We start from the raw sequence: 17260 nt of genomic DNA on the forward strand, positions 1-17260 counted from the left end.
CCCACTCCTCCTCTGCCAACCCATCTCCCCTCTGTCAGCCTACCCCCCTCTGTCAGCCTACCCCCCCTCTGTCAGCACCCACCCCCTCTCAGCCCACTCCTCCTCTGCCAACCCATCTCCCCTCTGTCAGCCTACCCCCTCTGTCAGCCCACCCCCCCTCTGTCAGCACCCACCCCCTCTCAGCCCACTCCTCCTCTGCCAACCCATCTCCCCTCTGTCAGCCTACCCCCCTCTGTCAGCCCACCCCCCCTCTGTCAGCCACCACCCCCTCTAAGCCCACCCCCCTCTGTCAGCCCACCCCCCTCTGTCAGCCCACCCCCCCCTCTGTCAGCACCCACCCCCTCTCAGCCCACTCCTCCTCTGCCAACCCATCTCCCCTCTGTCAGCATACCCCCCTCTGTCAGCCCACCCCCCCCTCTGTCAGCACCCACCCCCTCTCAGCCCACTCCTCCTCTGCCAACCCATCTCCCCTCTGTCAACCCACCCCCCCTCTGTCAACCCACCCACCTCTCTGTCAGCCACCAACAGCAGGGTGCCAGGCAGCCACCCACAGAAGCCAACCACCCACGGTGACCCACCCACAGCAGGGCCAGGGTGCCAGCCACCCATGGTGACTCATCCACAGCAGGGCCAGGGTGCCAGCCAGCCACCCACAGTGACCCACCCACACCAGGAAACCAGCCAGCTACAATGGGGTGCCAGCCAACCACCCACAGGAGCCAACCCGCCACAGTGACCCACCTACAGCAGGGAGCCAGCCACCCACAGGAGCAAACCAGCCACAGTGACTATCCACAGCAGGATGCCAGCCACCCATGGTGACCCACCCACACCAGGGATCCAGCCAGCCACAGCAGGGTGACAGCCAGCCACCAACAGGTGCCAGCTAGCCACCCACAGGAACCAGCCACAGAGGATGTGGGAGCCAGCCACAGCTACAGCACCCACAGTTAAGGTAAGAGTAGCGCTACAATTGTATTTCTACTTTGTGAGAGGTTGGGCAGGGGTGAGAGTCATGGCACACAGAGGGGGTCCCATTAGACTCTGTTGTAGTCTCTAATGGGGCCTAGAGGGGACACTTTCTAATAGACTGTCCATGGGACACTGTTAGAAAAAGACCCCCCTCCAGGTCCCATTAGATTCTGCTGTTAAACATTTTTTTTTTTTTTTAAGGTAGTACTTTGTACAAATTGAAGTCCAACATGCCTGTCTGCCTGATGCCATTGCCAAAAGCCCCCTCCTGCTGCGGCCTGCAATAATTTGATCAATAACAGAGCTTCATGATCTATACCCTCAGGGCTTTCAGCATGTAAGGGGTTAAATGATGAATCCAGTGTAATGCATCCTTCAGGGCTTTCAGCATGTAAGGGGTTAAATGATTGCAATATTAATCATTTAATCCCTTACAGTAAGGGGTTAAATGATTAATCCTGCAATAATTTAACCCCTTACATGATGAAAGACCTGAAGGATGCATTACACTGGATTAATCATTTAACCCCCTACATGCTGAAAGCCCTGAGAGGGATACATTACATAGGATTAAGGATGAGCTCCAGAGTGTTCGCACAGTGCACGTGCAGAGCCCATTTTGTTCAATACCCTTTTGCACATTTTATTTATGTTCAGTAGCTCTTTCTACAGTAGCTCTTTTTCAGGGTACTTTCTAAGGGTATTTTCATGTTCAGTATTGGGGGGGGGGGAGCACCGGCGCCTAATAGAGTACCGGCACCTCTTTTGGCCCACTTAAAGCACTGAATGTGACCAAAAAGGAATACATTCGATGATCTCATCACGTGTCGAACTGAAGGGGTTGTCTATGTCTTGGAATGCCCATGCTACCTACAATATGTAGGGCGCACTAAACGGCCTATGTGGTAACGAATGAGGGAGCATGTCCAGAACATATTAAACGGCTTTCCAAAACATAGTGTGTCACGTCACTTCGAAGCCTGTCACCAAAAAAATCCTAAGGTGATGACATTTTGGGCTATCCAAAAATATAATCCCCATTGGCGAGGAAGTCATAAAGTGAGGGAACTCAGCAAATCTGAATCCCGCTGGATTTTTTAGATCAAATCTTTATCGCCTAATGGTTTAAATATTGATTTTGATCTTTTTATTTCTGATTTCTGATTTTTTAATCTCCGTCAGGTTCCTACAGGTCCTATAATTGCCATTGGTCTTATGGGTAATAAATGGTAGTTATGGTACCCATACTATCCAATTTTATATCTGTAAATTTATATAAATTTTATATATTTTTATATATTTGTATCACCATTTTTAAAGTTCATATTTTATATCTGACTGTATTATTATTATTATATAACTGGTCCCAATTATTAATCTTGTGTAAAAGGGCTTGCGTTTAGCCTTAGCCTCTCTGTATGTATAGTGGGAACTATCTATTTTAACCACTAGAGGGAGCAGATGTCAATATATGCCATATCCATATTTATTCACTGCTCAGCGATGATAACCCCCTTCTTATATATATTTCTATATGTTTTTAGTAAATTGCTCGTTTGATTAAAGTTGTTCAATGTATTGTAAAAAAATCTGCTTTGTTTTCGTTGCCCCAATGATGTAACATGTAGTGTGCTCTCGCTTGCTTCCTGTCACATGTCCGCCTGAGCACTATAAAGTATAGCTGACAATGCTCTATGGCAGGGATAAGCAATTAGCGGACCTCCAGATGTTGCCAAACTACAAGTCCCATGAGGCATAGCGAGACTCTGACAGCATCAAGCATGACACCCAGAGGCAGAGGCATGATGGGACTTGTAGTTTGGCAACAGCTGGAGGTCCGCTAATTGCTTATCCCTGCTCTATGGACATTACCCATGATTAAGTCACGTGGCAACGTGACGCAACGCGTGGGGGAGGAGCCTGCCGTACGAGACCTGTCGGAAGTTCCCGAGTGAGGATCTCTACATTTCGTTACTGAGCGGCTTGATTACAAAGACGGGGAGAGCGTGAGTGTATCGGCGCTCAGCGTTGTAGCGGTATTGGTTGTTTATCTTGGCATTATTACACTATTGTGTGTTTCCACTCTCTTGCATATCTCACATTCTACCGTGTTGTATGAGGAGGGGGTCTGAAGTTTCACTGCACCATTTGCCAGTCGCCAAGGCTGTGCGGACTGAGCTTACTGGAGTGGGTCTGAAGCTTGTTGCAGAGTATTTAGTCATCAAGGCCAAAGCCTGATCTCAGTGACACTCTCACGCTGCTGCTAATCTCCACACTGTTTTTTTTTTTTTCAAAATGTTTTATTGAACATATAGAGAGAATCAGAAACATTAACATGTACAGTGCATTTCACAAGGCTGATAATTCCACAATGTGTATACAGAAGTAAGCAAGCAGCAACAAGGCATCTATTCCAGTATTGCAAAATGTAAAGATAACTATTTCATATATATATTGGGGATCCTCCGAAGGGGAGAGGGACTGACCCACTCATGAAACCCCGAACAAGGGAGCAAGGGTCCACCCGGAGGGGTGTAGGGGGTCGGGACCCTGTCTCTTATGCCCCGTACACACCATCACTTTATGTGATGAAAAAAAACGACACTTTCTGTGAAGTAAAAAATGACATTTTTGAAACTTCAATTTTCAAAGACGAAGTTGCATACACACCATCGTTTTCTCACAATGATCTTGCAAAGTCAGGTTACGTTCCACCACGTTTTACCATTGAAGCTAGCTTCTGGGCATGCGTGGATGAAAAAACGTCTTAGAAAACGACATTTTTTGCTACACACGGTCAATTTCTGTGAGGTAAAAAGTGCACTTTTGAAAAACGACACATAAAATTGAAGCATGCTTCAATTTTTTTCTGTCGTTTTTTAGAAGACATAAAACGACGTTTTTGCCCACACACGGTCAATTAAATTGACGTTTTTGAAAATGACGTTTTTTTCCATCGCAGAAAGTGATGGTGTGTACGCGGCATAAGAGAATTGCGAAATGGACCATCGCCAGCCATACCCTCAACCGTCCACCCCTAAAGGGAACTAATCTGTGGACGGGAGGGTAACCGTGGCACTAACATAGTGGGTGAGGGTTGACATGGTCCTTGGGCTCGTAGGGTCCCCACAATTGAGACAAGGTTAAGAGTCAGCCAGGCCGGGGTGGTAGAAATGCTATATGGAGTGTGGACCGAAAACTATCTCAACGTATGTATGTAGGGGTGGACTACCCATGTAGGTCTACTTCCACTAAGAGTATGTTCCCCTGGTAGCACCCACTGAAGTTTAAACTCTGACTTAAGTTCACAGCCAATGAGAAAGAAAGCTGGGAGGGGGGGGGGAGGAAGCAGGGAAGAAAAGGTTGTCGTTTTATCCAGCGTTCAGGTATTAACAGCTGGGGTATGTTGGTTTAGGGTGTCAGGAGGTGTAAGCGGAGCTCCCGTGGACAGGGATTCCCTATATTGTGTCCAGCACCCCCATGTGTATCTAAATTTCTCAGCCATGTCTTTTGCTTGATGGATGATCCTTTCCATCTCCTCAATCTTAGTAACCCTATTGTGCCAGTCTCCTACTGTGGGGGGTTGAGGGTCTTTCCAGCGCAAGGGGATGCACTGGGAAGCGGCATTGATCAAGTGAAGCGTCAGGGATTTGCGGTAGGTCGACTGAGGTAGGGATGTGTGGTGGAGTAAATATTGCGCCGGGGTGAAGTCAGGTGTGTATGTGGTTATTCGGACGATAAGGGCATGGATTTCACCCCAGAATGTTTGAATTAGTGGGCAGTCCCACCATATGTGCAGGAGAGTACCCTCGGCCGAGTTGCATCTCCAGCACACAGGGGGGACATTGGGGAAGATTTTGTGCAGTTTGCTGGGAGTCCTGTACCACCTTGAGTAAATTTTATATCTGTTCTCTTGGGCCGACACATTTATGGAGCCTTTGTGGGTGTGGGATCAGATCGCATTCCAGTCCTCGTCAGAGATGGGAATAGCAAGGTCCGCTTCCCACCTACTGTGAATGTCCGCGTTGGGTGTCATATTTGGCGTGAGCGAGGCATACAGGGTAGAGACCAGTTCAGTTTGGTTGCATAGTGTCTCGAAAGGCGTGAGGTCTCTGTGCCATAGCGCTATTGAAGGTGCACTGCGAAAAAAACCCACACTGTTAACTCTTCAGTGACACCATCCTTGCAAGATAGGGACGTTTTATGTGATTGACCATTGCAATTGATGCTCTTAATTTTGTTTTGTGCATTCACTTACACTGTGGTAACACTAATAAGTTCTTATATTATTAGTACATTTGAATGGAACATATCACATTTGTTTGAATTTGATTTTTATAGTAAGGTATCACATTAATTAGTTGTTTCTAGCAAATATGTTCATATTTTTCACCCCGCATCGGCCCCGTCACCCCGCATCGCCCCCGGCACAGCAACCCACATCGGCCCCCGGCATCGGCCCCTCGCATCGGCACCGGCACAGCACCCCGCATCGGCCCTGGCACAGCACCCCGCATCGGCCCCGGCACATTGCAGCACACCGCATCGGTCCCTGCACACCGCATCGGTCCCCCGCCAAATCGCATAGCCCCCAGCACATGGATGCATTTTACGGGCACAGTGAGGCAGCGTTGGGCACAGTGAGGGCACAGTTACGGGCACAGTGAGGGCACAGTGAGGCAGCGCTGGGCACAGTGAGGGCACAGTTACGGGCACAGTGAGGCAGCGTTGGGCACAGTGAGGGCACAGTTACAGGCACAGTGAGGCAGCGTTGGGCACAGTGAGGGCACAGTGAGGGCACAGTTACGGGCAGAGTGAGGGCACAGTGAGGCAGCGTTGGGCACAGTTACGGGCACAGTGAGGCAGCGTTGGGCACAGTGAGGGCACAGTTACGGGCACAGTGAGGCAGCATTGGGCACAGTGAGGGCACAGTGAGGCAGCGTTGGGCACAGTTACGGGGCACAATGAGGCAGCGTTGGGCACAGTGAGGGCACAGTTACGGGCACAGTGAGGCAGCGTTGGGCACAGTGAGGGCACAGTTACGGGCACAGTGAGGCAGCGTTGGGCACAGTGAGGCCACAGTTACAGGCACAGTGAGGCAGCGTTGGGCACAGTGAGGGCACAGTTACGGGCAGTGAGGCAGCGTTGGGCACAGTGACGCAGCGTTGGGCACAGTGACGCAGCGTTGGGCACAGTGGATGCATTTGATGGCACAGTGGCAGGGTATATGCTGCAAGCTCCGCTCTCCCACTAACTGTGACACCAGTGCATTATTAGTGCCCATCAGTGCAGAGTGGGGAGAGTTACATATCATCAGGATGACAGAGCGCATCTCTGTCTGATAGATCTGTATGTGAGTACACAGCTCCTAGTACAGCCTCACCTCCCTGCACCAGCATTGTGACAGACAGTGCAGAGCGCACTGTTTCAATGTACAGGGAGGCGGGGCTGTGCTACGAGCGGAGCGATGTTCTCACATACAGATCTATCAGACTATCAGACAGAGATGCGCTCTGTCAGCCTGATGATCTGTATCTCCGCTCACTGGAGACAGATGGTGGGCGGGTGGTGGAGGGGGGAGGACGTGGGCGGTGCTAGGAGTTGGAGAGGGAAAAGAGGAAGAGGACACCACCTCTATGGGCGGCACTGCTCTCCCTCCCTCCCGCCCCCCGAGATGTTCAACTACAGCGGCGATAGTTCAGCCCAGCCTCCTGGGATTAATGACACACATCTCCCAGGAGGCATAGCAGCGCTGGATGCGGCGGAGAAGCCATTCCGCCGCAACGGGGAAATGAACTCACAGGAAGAAAACCGTGAGTTTTTCAAAGAAAAAAAAAAAACACATGCCAATTAGATTTAAGGGGGCAGTGTTAAATCGAATGCTAATTAGTTGAAAAATAGGGTGGAACTCCGCTTTAAGTAAATAATTCCACTGCATAGCTTGTTGCCATCTGCAAACACAAAAATTGTACTTTTAATACCAAAATCTGTATCATATTAACCACTTTCCGACCGCGCCATAGCAAAAATACTGCTACAGCACGGTCGAGTTGTTCTGGGAGGACGTCCCTGGGACATCCTCGTGCACATCCTTGTTTTGCGCGCGCCCTGCGGCGCTCTCACGGAAGTGTCCGTGCTCACCGGGTCCAGGAGACCCGGCGCAACACAGATCACGGTGAAGAGCCAATGATAGTGGCTCTTCACCACCTGATCGCTCCCTCCAATGAGGGAGCGATACAAAGTAAACAAACACAGGTCATCCTAAGGTCTCCTTCTCTTCTATCCTCACACCGATACAGAGTGTGAGAAGAGAAGACATTTTAACAGTGAGTTAAATCTTGATCTTGTTCCCAGCAGTGCCACACAGTACCCATCTGTGCCCCTACAGTACCCATCTGTGCCCCTACAGTACCCATCTGTGCCACCAGTGCCACTACAGTCCCCACCAGTGCCATTATAAAGTCCCCATCAGTGCCACCTCTGCCACTTCAGTGCCCATTGGTGCTGCTAGTGTCCATCAGTGCCACACCAGTGCCACTACAGTGCTCATCAGTGCCGCCAGTGTCCGTCAGTGCCACTACCGTGCCCAGTGCCACTACAGTGCTCATCGGTGCTGCCAGTGTCCATCAGTGCCACACCAGTGCCCAGTGCCACTACAGTGCTCATCAGTCCCAATCAGTGCACCACCAGTGCCGTCAGTGCCACACCAGTGCCACTATCGTACCCAGTGCCACTACAGTGCTCATCTTTGCCGCCAGTGTCTGTCAGTGCTCATCAGTGCCACACCAGTGCCACACCAGTGCTCATCGGTGCCACCAGTGTCCCTCAGTGCACCATCAGTGCCACTACAGTGCCCATTTGTGCCACCAGTGCTCCATCGGTGCCACCAGTGCTCCATCAGTGCCACTACAGTGCCCAGTGTCACTACAGTGCCCATCGGTGCCATCAGTGCCCAGTGCCACATTAGTGCCATCAGTACCACATCAGCGCCACTATAGTGCTCATCTGCACCACTACAGTGCCCATCAGTGCCACTAGAGTACCCAATAGTGCCCATAAGTGAGTGCTCATCAGTGGATCCTCATCACCGCCGCCTTATCAGTGCATATCAGTGGCAGATAATCAGTGCACCCTCATCAGTTCCCATCAGTGCACCCTCAGTACCCATCGGTGCACACTCATTAGACCAGCCTCATCTCATCAGCACCCATCAGTGCAGCCATATCTGTTCCAGTTTCCCTACCATAGTTTGTCACCACAGCCCACAATCACCAGTATGGCAAAAAGGTTTTTTACCGCTCAGCAGGCATACGAACATATGTGCTTGACCGACGAGAGCAGCGGGGGGCTCTCTGATTCAGAATATGAACCGGTTGGAAGCAGTGGGTCTTCTATAGATTCAGAGAAAGAGCAAAGTGTGCCCATGAAACAAAGGCGTTCTGACATGGAACAGCAGGCTACCACAAGTAGCGCTGTGGCATCAACCAGCAGCTCGGTGCCATCCACCAGAAATGCAGTGGCATCAACTAGCAGCTCAGTACCATCCAGGAGAAATGAAGTACCACTGCAGCAAAGGCCAAGAACTAGCAGAGTGTCATCTCAGCCCCAAAGGGTTAGGAGTAGGACCCATGCCAGCCTTCCCTATGCCCTTGAAAACCCTACGTGGCTTCCCCCCAATTCCGGAGCGGCAAACATCCCCCCTTTCACCGCCCAGCCAGGTGTTCAGCTGAACACAGAGAACTTTGCCCCTATTGATTTTTTTATTTAGTTTTTACCCAAGACCTATTATCCTCTATCGTGGCCCAGTGCAACTTCTATGCACAGCAATTCATAAGAGACAACCCTGATTCAAGTTGCGCCCGTCCCTATGAATGGAAAGCATTGACAGTGGAGGAATTTAAATTATTTTTGGGCCTAACGTTCAACATGGGGCTCTCAAAAAAAAATGAATCATATGCATATTGGTCCAAAAACCCCATCCACCACATGCCAGTCTTTCCATTCACTATGTCAATATCCAGATATCACATGATAATGCGTTTCCTCCATTACAATGACAACACCCAGTCCCCTCCCCGAAATGACCCATCACATGACAAATTATTTAAAATTCGGTCACTTCTAAATTTTTTCTCAGAGAAATTCCCCCAGTTATTTGTCCCTGACCAAAATATTTCCGTGGATGAGTCTTTGGTCCACTTCACAGGCAGGCTTGGCATCAAGCAGTATATACACCAAACAAAAGGGCCCGATATGGGGATAAGCTCTACAAGCTATGTGACCGGGTCACGGGGTACGTTTACGCCTTCCGGGTGTACGAAGGGAAGGACACCCAACTGCATCCCCCTGAATGTCCAGAATATATCGGAGCCAGCGGAAAGATTGTTTGGGATCTTGTATATCCACTCCTTGGAAAGTGTTACCACCTTTATGTGGATAATTTCTATACAAGCTTGCCCCTCTTCCGCAACCTTCACCGGATGGGCACTCCAGCGTGTGGTACAGTGCGACCCAATAAGAAGGGTTTCCCGCAGAGGCTCGTTAAGGAAAGACTCCAAAAAGGGGAGACGGCGTCTTTGCGGAATGAAGAAGTTTTGGCTCTCCGGTGGAGGGACAAACGAAACGTACACATGCTCTCAACGATACATAATGACACCTACATGGAAATCCCCAGAAGAAACGTCCCTGTCCAAAAACCACAATGTGTTCAAGACTATAATTTGTTCATGCGGGGGAGTCGATTTCAATGATCAGATGCTCGAACCATACCTTCCCACAAGAAAAAGACGCTATTGGTACAAAAAGGTTTCCATATATCTTTTCAGTTTGGCCATTTACAACACTTATGTCATTTACCGTAAATCTACAAGGACCCCCTTTTCTTATCTTCGTTACCAAGAAGAAATTATCTCCTGCCTTTTGTATCCTGAAGACTCACCAGATGGCATTCGCTCTGATTGCGTGAGCAGACTCCATGAACGACACTTTATTGAGAAAATCCCCCCCCCATGAATCAGGCCGAAAACGTCAGAAGAGATGCCGGGTGTGCACCAAAGAAGGAACTAGAAAAGACACTACATATTATTGCCCTGATTGTCCTTCCCAACCAGGCCTTTGTTTGAGTCAATGTTTCCGCCGTTACCATACTTTTCTACATTATTAGGAAAGTATGGTAAACGTAATTGTCATTTACCGCCACACCTCTTATGCCACTGTACATACCGCTGCCTGCTCCGGAACTGACCCTGGCTTGTTATACGACAACGCTTCTGCCTAACGATAAACTGTACCTACCTCTGCCTGCTCCGGAACTGACCCTGGCTTGTTATACGACTACGCTTCTTCCCAACGCTAAACTGTACCTACCTCTGCCTGCTCTGGAACTGACCCTGGCCTGTTATACGACTATGCTTCTGCCTAACGCTAAACTGTACCTACTTCTGCCCGCTCTGGAACTGACCCTGGACTGTTTGACCATGCTTTTTGCCTGCCTCTTGGATTGATCTTTTACCCTGCTATGCTAGTGGTAACACAGGGGTCTCACATATGTGAGGGGCTCCAGAATTGTTTTTCTGGATGAAAAAAATAGTTTTTTAGTTTTCTCATTCCCAGATTAGGGTCTGGTTGCCCGGAGGCTTCAAAGAGATTTGGGTGGGAGAAGCCTCTACCCCTGTCCCCATTCTTTCCTGGCCTGCTACTTGGAAAATGTTCCTGCTTACTACCAGGACCAATATTTTGGCACTGCTGGCAATGTCTCTACTTGCACTGACCCTGGACTGTAACCCTGCCAGTACTGACTATGGACAATATTTCTGCCTGCTGCCTGGACAATTCCATTCACCGACGCTGACCACGTCCCTGCTTGCTGCCTGGATCAGGGCTCTCCTCCTGTGGACAACTGCACTACTAAAACCACAGGTAATATTTTGTTTACCCATTACTCAGCAAAATGTATTTTAGGGTGTAATTTTTGGTATGTATATGCTAGAAATATTTTGGCCTTCAAAAATGGGATAGATTGTAAGGAAATTAAATGTGTAATTTATGCTCCTAGAACGCCTGAGGTTGCTACTTCAATGTTGGGCCTCTGTATGTGGTCATGCTGTGCAAAAGTCTCACACATGTGGTATCGTCAAACTCGGAAGGAGCAGCAGAATATATTTTGGGGTGTCATTTTGGCTATGTACATGCTATGTGTTGGAAATATCTTATAAATGGACAACTTTGTGTAAAAAAAAATGCGTTTTCATTTTTTTTCCACAATTTCCCCAAACTTCTGGAAAAAGATGAACTGTTCAAAAGACTCATTATGCCTCATAGATTATACGTTGGGGTGTTATCTTTCCAAAATGGGGTCACTTTGTGGGGGTTTCCATTGTCTTGGTGCTCCAGGGCCTTCAAAAGTGTAATAGGTGGTTGAGAGATTAGGGGCCAGATTCACGTAGCTCAGCGGATCTATAGATCCGCTCGATCTACGTGAATTAAGATCCGTTCCCGCAAGTTTAGGAGGCAAGTGGCTAATTCACAAACCACTTACCTCCAAACTTGCGACGGCGGATCCTAAATCCCCCAGCGGAATTCAAATTACGCGGCTAGGGGAGTGTCATATTTAAATCAGGCGCGTTCCCGCGCCGATTTAAATGCGCAGGCGCCGTCCGCGAAATTTCCCGGCGTGCATTGCTCCCACTGACGTCGCTAGGACGTCAGTGGTTGCGACGCTTACGTAAACAACGTCTGTCCGTATTCGAGAACGACTTACGCAAACGACGTTAAAAAATTTAAATTTGACGCGGGAACGTCGGCTATACTTAACATTGGCTGCGCCTGATAAAAGAAAGGGTAAGTATACGACAGAAAACCGCTACAGAAACGACGTAAGAACACTGCGACGGGTCCCCGTACGTTCGTGAATTTGCGTATCTCGCTGATTTACATATTATTTATCGTAAATCAGCGGGAACGCCCCCGGCGCCATTTTTAAATTGAAAAAAAGATCCGACAGTGTAACACATTGTAACACTGTCGGATCTAGCCCTATGTATGCGTATCTGATTCTATGAATCAGGCGCATAGATAGGACCAGTTTACGTCAGAGATACGATGGTGTATCTGTAGATACACCGTCGTATCGCTTTGTGAATCTGGCCCTAGATGTGTAATTTATGCTCCTAGAAATCCTGAGGTTGCTACTTCAATGTTGGGCCTCTGTATGTGGTCATGCTGTGCAAAAGTCTCACACATGTGGTATCGCCATACTCTGGAGGAGTAGGAGAATATATTTTGGGGTGTCATGTGTGGAATGTACATGCCATGTGAGAGAAATAATTGGTTATAGTGACAATTTGGTGTAAAAAAAAAAAAAAATCTTAATTTTGCAAAGAATTGTGGGAAAAAATGACAACTTCAAAAAACTAACTATGCCTCTTACTAACTACCTTGGGATGTCTACTTTCCAAAAAGGGGTCATTTGGGGGGTATTTGTACTTTGCTGGCTTGTTAGGGTCTCAAGAAATGAGATAGGCTGTCAGCACATCAGGTGTGATCAAATTGATCAATTTTCAGTGATTGGCACCATAGCTTGTAGATCCTATAACTTTCACCCAGACTAAATAATATCCACTAATTTGTTGTTTTTTTTTTACTAAAGATATGTAGCAGTATACATTTTTGCCAAAATGTATGAAGAAAAATTACTTATTTGCAATATTTTATAATAGAATTGAAGAAAAATTATTTTTTTTTACAAAATTTGCAGTCTTTTTTAATTTATAGCACAAACAATAAAAAACCCAGAGGTGATCAAATACCACCAAAAGAAAGCTCTATATGTGGGGAAAAAGAGAAGAAAATTTCATATTGGTACAGTGTTGCATGACTGAGTAATTGTCATTCAAAATGTGAGAGCACCAAAAGCTGAAAATTCATCTGGTTAGGAAGGGGGTTTAAGTGCCCAGTGGTCAAGAGGTTAAATATATAAGTGTAAGTAAGGGTACCAACATTGAACCTTGGGGTACACCACTAATAACCTGAAGGCTTATGTCGCGTACACACGATCATTTTTCGGCATGAAAAAAACAACATTTAAAAAAAAATTCATTTCAAATGATCGTGTGTGGGCTTCACATCATTTTTCGGGTTCTGAAAAACAACAATTTTTCTCTCGAACATGCTGCATTTTTTAACGACGTTTTAAACTATGTCGTTTTTCGGGTTGTAAAAAATGATCGTGTGTGGGCTAAAACGACGTTAAAAACCTGCGCATGCTCAGAAGCAAGTTATGAGACGGGAGCGCTCGTTCTGGTAAAACTACCATTCGTAATGGAGTAAGCACATTCATCACGCTGTAACAGACAGAAAAGCGCAAACCGTCTTTTACTAACAGGAAATCAGCCCCAAGGGTGGCGTCATCCGCATGGAACTTCCCCTTTATAGTGCTGTCGTACGTGTTGTACGTCACCACGCTTTGCTAGAGCATTTTTTTTTAAACGATTGTGTGTGGGCAACGTAGTTTTAATGATGAAGTTGGAAAAAAATATGTTTTTTCTACATGCCGAAAACTTCGTTTTTTTCATGCCGAAAAATGATCGTGTGTATGCGGCATTAAGACCGGGGGTCGATTGCAAGCTACCTGTCGCCCGCCGGCAGGTGACAGCTTGTGAAGACATCCCTGCCCCGCTGACCCAGCACTTTCTACAGAGCAGAGCAGACGTGAGGATCGACCAATCCTTGCCTGTGAGGCACCCCCCCCCCCGCATATGAGGGCTGATGGGGATAAGTGCCAGAACATGCTGCTTCCCTGCACTACTCTGCATCTGGTAACAACTTCTGCACCCTCCTGACCCCACAGTACTATTCTCTCCTGGTGCCCAATATCATACTGTTCTGAACCCCTAGTACCATGCCCTCCTGACACCCCAGCCCTCCTGATCCCCCAGTACCATACCCACCTAACCTCCCTGTGCTGTGATCCCCTAACCCCCAATACTATACTCTTCCGACCCCCCCCCCCAATACCATGCTATCCTGACACCCCAGCCCTCCTGACCTTCCAGTGCCGTGACCTTCTGACCCCCCCAGTGTCGTGTCCTTCTGACCCCCCAGTGTCGTGTCCTTCTGACCCCCCCAGTGTCGTGTCCTTCTGACCCCCCCAGTGTCGTGTCCTTCTGACCCCCCCAGTGTCGTGTCCTTCTGACCCCCCCAGTGTCGAGTCCTTCTGACCCCCCCAGTACCATACCTTCTTAACCCCCAGTATCATGCCCTCCTGATCCCCCTGTACCATTCCCCCTTAGCCCCCTAATACCATACCTTCCTGGCCCCCTACCAGTTTTGTGCCCTCCTGACCCCCTTGTACTCTGCCCTCCTAAACCCCTAGTACTGTGCTCTGCTTAACCCACCTGCCCCATGAATTCCTGACCCCCTAGAACCGTGTCCTCCTGATCCCCTGTCCTCTGCCCTACTGACCCCGTGTTCTCTGCCTTGTTGATCCTTAACCACTTCCATACAGGGCACGTATACACCTTCCCGCCCAAGCCAATTTTCAGCTTTCAGCACTGTCGCACTTTGAATGGCAATTGCGCGGTCATGCTACACTGTACCCAAACAAAATCGGCGTCCTTTTTTTCCCCACAAATAGAGCTTTCTTTTGGTGGTATTTGATCACCTCTGCGATTCTTTTTTTTTGCGCAACAACTAAAAAAAGACTGAAAATTTTGAAAAAAAATACGTTTTTATTTTTTTCTGTTAAATTTGTTGTAAATAAGTAAGTTTTCTCTTTCAATTACGGGCACTGATATGGCGGCACTGATGGGCACCGATGAGATGGCACTGATGGACATCAATGAGGTAGTACTGGCGGGCACAGATGAGGTGGCACTGATTGGCGGCGCTTGTATGCGGCACTGATGGGCACACATAGGCGGCACTGATGGGCACACATAGGCGGCACTGATGGGCACACATAGGCGGCACTGATGGGCACACACAGGCGGCACAGATGGGCACTCATGGGCGGCACTTATGGGTGGCACAGATGGGCACTGATAGGTGGGCACTGGGCATGGATGGGCACTGTGGGGTGGCACTGATGGACACTGTAGGGTGGCACTGATGGACACTGTAGGGTGGCACTGATGGACACTGGGGCGGCACTAATTAACCTATGTTGCCAGTCAGTTTTATCTGCCCTTCCCTGGTGGTCCAGGGTGGGCTTCCCTGGTGGTCCATGTGGCGATCCGAGGGGGGGCTGCGCTGATAAACAATCAGCGCGATCCCCCCCTTGTCAGGAGAGCAGCCGTTCGGCTCTCCTCTACTCGCGTCTGTCAGACGCGAGTGAGGAAGAGCCGTCAACGGCTCTTCCTGTTTACATCGTGATCAGCCGTGATTCGACACGGCTGATCACGTGGTAAAGAGTCTCCATGAGAGACTCTTTACCGAGATCGGTGTTGCGGGGTGTCAGACTGACACCCCGCAACAACGATCGCCGCGATGTCCCCTAGACACCAATGTCCCCTGTACACTTCCCTACCTATTACTGACCTCTGTACACTTCCCAACATACTACTGACCCCTGTACACTGCCCTACACACTACTGACCCCTGTATACTGCCTTACATACTACTAACCTCTGGACACTACCCTACCTATTAGGGAGCTCTGGACACTGCCCTACATACTACTGACCTCTGGACAATGCCCTACATACCTACTGACCTCGGTACACTGCTCTACTTACTACTGACCTCTGTACACTGCCATACCTACTACTGACCTCTGTACACTGCCCTACCTACTACTGACCTCTGTACACTGCCCTACCTACTACTGACCTCTGTACACTGCCCTACCTACTACTGACCTCTGTACACTGATCTACATAATACTGACCTCTGGACACTGCCCTACCTACTACTGACCCCTGGACACTAGACATGTGCAATTCGTTTTGTTTCTAATTGTTTTTTTTACGGAAAATCGGAAATTCGTAATTAATTAATTTTCGTATTTACAAATTTTTGATTTACGAATTTTCGTATTTACGAAAATTCGAATTTACGAATTTTCGTATTTACGAAAATTCGACTTTACGAATGTTCGTATTTCCGTTTTTTTTTAATATCCGAATTTTCGTATTTACAATTTTCGGAATTTCGGAAATACTAAACATTTTCGGATTTTAGAATTTTCGAATTTTTCCATTTTCGGATTGGAAAATCGTTTTTTTTCCTTTATGAAAAATTGAAAAATTTCAGAAAAATTCGAAATTTCCGAATTTCGAAATTAAAAAATTCGAAAATTAATTTTTTTTTTTCAATTTTCAAATTTTTCAATTTTCGAAATTTCGAAAATTGAAAAATTCGAAAATCGAAATTTGTAAAATTGAAAAATTCGAAAATCGAAATTTGTAAAATTGAAAAATTATAAAATCGAAATTTGGAATATTGTAAAATTCGAAAATCGAAAAAATCGAAAATAGAAAAATTTCAAATTGGAAAAGTAAAAAATTCGAAGATTGAAAAATTCTAAATTTTTCAATTTTCGAATTTTTCAATTTTCGAAATTTCGATTTTTTTCAATTTTCGAAATTTCGAAATTTCGTATTTCCGAATATTTTCGTATTTCCGAATTTTCGTATTTCGAAAATTCGTAAATTTCCGAAACTTTTTTTTTTTTTCCGTTTCATTCGTCTTTTTCGTTTCATTCGTTTTTTCCGTTTTTTGCTTTTTCGGAAATCCGAAAATTTCTCGAATTTACGAAAAAAGCAACGAAAACATTTTTTTTTTTAGAAATTTACGAAAAATTATAAAAAACGAATGAAACAAAAATCGGAATAAAAAGGAATTTTTCGATGTTTCCCGAATTTACGAAAAAATAAAAAATTCAATTTTCGAACTTCGATTTTTTCAATTTTCGAATTTTTCAATTTTCGGAATTTCGAAATTTCGAAAATTGAAAAATTCTAAAATCGAAATTTCGAAAATTGAAAAATTCTAAAATTATTGGAAAATTCGAAAATCGAAAAATTAGAATTTTTCACTTTTCCAATTTTGAATTCGAAAATTGAAAAAATCGAAAATAGAAAAATTCGAACCAGTAGGATACCATAATATCAGGACGATTCTCAAACAAAGGTTTTTATTGAACCAAAATGACAGTACAAGTAAAGAGCTCCAGAGCAAAAACATTTCCCATAATCGATGTGGCGCAGCACATCCAAAGCCCATTATTTATATTAATACAATATAAGCCCTGAGCTTGTTTCCCTGCAACTAGACAGTGTTATGGTGTCAG

This window comes from Rana temporaria, chromosome 4 (genome assembly GCF_905171775.1).
Source record: "Rana temporaria chromosome 4, aRanTem1.1, whole genome shotgun sequence".
Classification (NCBI taxonomy): domain Eukaryota; kingdom Metazoa; phylum Chordata; class Amphibia; order Anura; family Ranidae; genus Rana; species Rana temporaria.